The following is a 5,531-nucleotide window of genomic DNA, read 5'->3' on the forward strand; positions in this document are numbered from 1 at the left end:
AAGGTCACTTACCAATTTTCTGCCTGATGTGATGATGTTTTCCTCCACCTTAGGTTTTATAAGTCTGCTGTTATTTAAGTGACCTTGTACTAGGTGGCTGTTCATATTACAGTTTCTAGTTAAGCTGCGTGGCAGTGTGGTGGGGGCCCCTGCTACCACCAAACACACCACCTGCAGAAAGCTGTGAGTACGACTAGTTCAAAAGTCATAATTGAGTCCAAGATCAACTTCTAATTTATCTCATAGTTTGTTAGATCCACATTTATAACAAGACAATCACTCATCCCAGGACACGCACCATGGACACACTTCTTTCATATCACTTTCACATCCTGTATACATTTTTGTTTTGACTAGCATCGGTTTTAGCTCAAGAACACACAGTTAGGAACACCACCCACATAGATGCACCTCATTCCTTATCTTTTATCAGCTTTTCAAGGCTTTAGACATATACAATACATTTGACCTCTTTTCCTTTAAAACCAAATCCCTAAATGTCCCTCAACTTCCTACTCTAAAGACTAACCTGACCCTATTACTACTCTAACAACTTCAAACGATCATCTCCAGTCCTCTCTCGGACTTCATACCTTAACCTAGGTGTATATTTTAAAGATCCTCCTGTCTCAATAAGCACTGCTATAACCAACACGTCATTTATCGCTGTGCTCTTTGACCAGTCTGTGTCCAGCCGCAGACCTCAAGGGGACTATCACAAAAACAGGATCCCTGGGCCGACAACATCTTTCAGAGAGTTAGCAAAGCTCTCCACAGGCACCCAAAACTCAGTAGAGTTTCGTCAAACTGTCAGACGACCCACACCTCTTAACATTTTACCCGACGTTCACGTATTAACGCGTTTCTAGTAAACAGCGACGGGCAATTACACCCGGAACATCTTCGGACTGCGCAAGCTTTTTGTAAAGATTTTACCGTCAGCATAAATGACGTAATTTTCACGCGGGGCTTTAATCCTCCAGTCACGCTGTTTGTTTAATTTCATCTAAAATTAAACGAAAGTTTATGTACAGGCTTTTAAATCAGCCGGCCTATTCTTATTTTCATGGACAAATTAGCGTTTCGCGTGTTTATAACGCTCTTGGACCACTTCCGGTTAGCAAGTTGCTAACGTTTCCAGTCCACTCCCATGCGCACCCGGCGAGAAAAAAAACGTCCCGTATATAAACTTTTACATCCGATAAATACAATAACAAAATCACGTATTATACTGTAACGTTCTACTGCCTTTTAGTTCACTAAACTGCGTGCACAAAAACCAAAACCAGAGCAGCCTGTGAGTCCTTCAGGGACATGCAGAAATTTGATTGAACATGTTTTCTGCTTACCTCATGAGATGATAATAGCCGGCTTATTCAGTCTGCTCAGACTCGGTCACCTGCCGCTGTGTCACCATTAAACAATAAGAAACGAGCTACCACTTCTAAAGACGGGGTACCGGGTCATGGCACCAACTGTTAAAGGCAGGAGCTGGCTGCGGGTCACCAGACCCGGAAACCCCCTCCAGCCCACGTCTTTCCCCCCCGGCTCGAATCTCCCTCAGAAGTGGCAACTCTCATTATCAATAAATCAAGGAAACGTCAATTAAGTTTTATCAATTATATTAAAATCAAGGCAGGAAAAGGTTACAATTTACAGCGCTGGTCTCTCCATTCTATGACACGATCATAACCCCAGAAGAGCCCCGATGTCCCGCGTCATTACTCATTTATAGGCTCCTAGACTTCTTTTTCACAGAAGGGGAGCTCAACCTGTCAGTGTATGTATTAAACTCTATTCCTTGACAGATATTGAAATCCCAGGGAGACTCTCTTAGAGCTGCTGGCCCAGTTTAACCCAGTCAGAACCGGGTCATCATTTCATTATGATCCCGTCTCTGAGCAGATCAAAACTATAGGACCAGTCTAAATAAGAAATATCCAACAAGCCCATAACCTTTGATCTGCTCAATATAATTTAACAAAACTTCATACACATACGCATCATCACTGGACGGGAGTGTCACATTCACTTTTTGTCACTCCAGCTTCAAGGTTTAGAGATGAATTTGACCAAGTCATTATCTAGAAGCAGATGTGTGTTAAAATTAGGGCTGCAACTAACGATTATTTCAATAATCGATTCATCAGCCCATTATTTTTTACCCCCGATTACTCGATGAATCGGGGGTAAAAACAAGTTTTAATTTCCACCCCTTTATTCCAAAATGGAACATTTGACTGACATAGCAGTTCACACAAAAAACAGGTTGCTATTTGACTATTCTGTTAGTAAAATATTGAATAATAAAAAATAAAAGTTAGTCAAATAGCTTAAAAAATAAATGTACACAAAAATATATACAAATGTGTCTTTATACCTGCACAATATGTAGATACTTTGTAAAATGTGTCCTTGAGGGAAGAGTGTAACCTGGATTAAAAGTGTGGATTATTGTAACCTGGATTAAAAGTGTGGATTATTGTAACCTGGATTAAAAGTGTGGATTATTGTAACCTTGATTAAAGGTGTGGATTATTGTAACCTGGATTAAAAGTGTGGATTATTGTAACCTGGATTAAAAGTGTGGATTATTGTAACCTGGATTAAAAGTGTGGATTATTGTAACCTGGATTAAAAGTGTGGATTATTGTAGTGAAGCCTTCGTCTTCAACCATGGACAGAGGCCTCATGTCAGTGACGATCATGTTCAGGATGTTTCAGTGAAGACAGCTGCTGCTGTGGTGTCCATGATGTCTGTCCATCATGAAGGATGTTGTTGTTGTTGTTGTTGTTGTTTTCTGGAATGAGACAGTAAATATGTTTTATATCATAATTTACAACAACTCAAGAAATGCCTTGTTTCACTTACAGTGTTAGGTTCAGGCAAAAGTAGCTAAAAGAGCAATTAAACACACACACACACACACACACACACACATATAAAATACTTAATTACACACATTTGAGTAAATATAATAAATTACTTTAATTCCTGTTTAAATGCAATTCATCCTGCCATACGTGCAGTGTCTTCAGACTTTGCCAGCAAATTAAAAGTTGAAGCTTAATCATTAAATTATTATCTTTGTGTTAGATTTATTTATAAATCACATGTAAACACTGCTTGTTCCAATTAAATAAAATAAAAAATAACACACGTTCTCTATCACCGTCATTAATCAGATAAACAAACAAACAAACAGCTTCATCTACCAGAGAGACTGACGTTACGTTTTCTCTCTTGAAAAAGAACAATGTGTTAAACTATAGAGACTCACCTGCAACACATGGAGTTGTATCAGCTGCAGCTCCTTCCTCCTCCTCGTGACTCCCACATGTTTACGTTTATCTCCGTGGTTCTCTCGTGTCGCGTCGTCAATTTTCAAAGCTGCATGTTTCTCATTTTTTTATCTTTGTGAAGTTCTCCCACATTTTGGAGGACTTGGGTCGAACAGTTTTCTCTGCGTCGGTCATTTGTAAAATTGACTTAATTTGCTTTGAAAACAGACTCTGCTCTGTTTCCTCCTCGCTCTGTTCAACTCGCGCTGCAGAGGTTTTTTTTTTTTCAAACTTTATTCAATAGTCAGTCAGCATTGACAATGAACTGCCCGTGAACAAAACGGCAGACGCATAATGGCACGACACGAATCGATAATGAAATTCGTTGCCAACACTTAATAATCGATTTTTATGGATTCGTTGTTGCAGCCCTAATATAGAGTTAGGGGAAACACTAATTTTATGTTTCAGCCATTTTGAAACAAGTGGTAGAATGTTTAATACTAATGCTACGCAAGTAATAATGCATTTTCTGTTTCAGCTGTTTATAAACAACGATTGGCAGGATGCAGTGAGTGGAAAAACTTTCCCTACCATCAACCCATCAACTGGACAAGTAATTTGTCACGTGGCAGAGGCTGATGTGGTAAGTAGTTTATTACTGAAAATCTGTTTGATCTGATCAGAAACAAGACTGTCTATATTGTTTTCCAAATTCTCCTTATTTACTTAACATGGGGGGGGGGGATCCTTTTTTATTATTAGCTTCATAAAATGCTTCTTGAACAACACAATAATATTATCCTTCCAGTATTCCAGGATATTTTTTTCTTTCCAATAATACGAGGGTCCAGCCATGGTCTTTCATGCCTCTATCCAAGAGACAAGACATCAGGATGATTGTAGCAGATGTTTAGGAAGCAGAGGTGTAGTCCTCCACCTCTCTGCTGCTTCTCCTCTGTTACCCCCCCACACCCCCATTGAAACAGTGTCAACTCGCCCACAGCTCAAATTAAATAAACCAAAAATCAACTCTAAAAATATAAACCATAAAAATCTGATTAAAATAAACACAGTTACTTTACCAGAGCAAAATCATTAAATCATTAAATGTGGATTATTGAACATCTGATCTGTTTCCTCTAAATCCCTGTTAGTTAATGAACTGATAACTGATCATCATATTGATTTATTGTGTCTGACAGAAACTTGGCTACAACAGGAGGATTTTGTTGGTATAAATCAGGGGTGGGCAAACTTCCAGACTGGCGGGCCACACTGAGTTCTAAAATTGGAGTGAAGGGCCGGGCCGGGAACAGATGGATGGAGTGTTTGTGTCATGTTACACCCCAGCGCAATAACAGCCGCCGGGACGCTATTAATTATGGGCGATTCCACTTTCTGCACCACTCAAGCAGCCACCAAGTCAGATTATATGATAGAACAGTGATTTTATTTACAATAGTGACATGATTGACTTTGTGGAGTCTTACCAAGTTCAGGCCCAAACAACAAACAAAACAAACCACTGGATTTTCTCTTACCTGAAGAAAAATCACATGAACCAAACCACAAGTCTCTTACCTCACTGTGCTCATGGAATATGGGTGAAACGTCTAAATAAAGTGTCAGCTCACCTCCACAAACTCCTCACTAAACTTTTTACAACTACAGGATCTAAAGTTGATGACAGGTCAGCTGCAGCAGGTTTGAATGGAAGCAGACGTCCTCCTCCTGCAGCTCTTCTGTGCAGCATCACAACAGAGAACCTGACAATAATTCACACATTTTTGTCTTTCACTCTTTTTTTGATAATTCACACACAATTAACAGTTTCACACACAAAATATGACTTACAGTGATTCTTGATGCAGTGAAGAAAAATAACATCCTGGTCGGGTTTTTCTCCTTCACTTTATCCTGGATTCTTGTCAGCAGCCTGACATGTTTTCCACTTAAATCTGGTGATGTATCTGTTGTGACAACTTTACTCCACAGAAGCTTCATTCTCTCATGACAGCAGACCGTTATAAAAATCATCTCTCTGTGTTTTTCCTTTTAGAGACTCCAGGGTCAAAAACACCTCCATTATCTCAAAACTGTTGTCAATCCCACAGATAAAAAAAATAGTAGATGAGCAGTGTCCTTTATTACTTTCATCCAGTAAACCGTAACTTAAAGGACTCTCTCTGTCTTTTAGCTTATTTTGTTAAATCTTCATCAATCACAAGGCGAGTCACAGTCCTGCG

Source organism: Nematolebias whitei, chromosome 5 (assembly GCF_014905685.2).
Source record: "Nematolebias whitei isolate Nwh7 chromosome 5, NemWhi1, whole genome shotgun sequence".
NCBI classification, from domain to species: domain Eukaryota; kingdom Metazoa; phylum Chordata; class Actinopteri; order Cyprinodontiformes; family Rivulidae; genus Nematolebias; species Nematolebias whitei.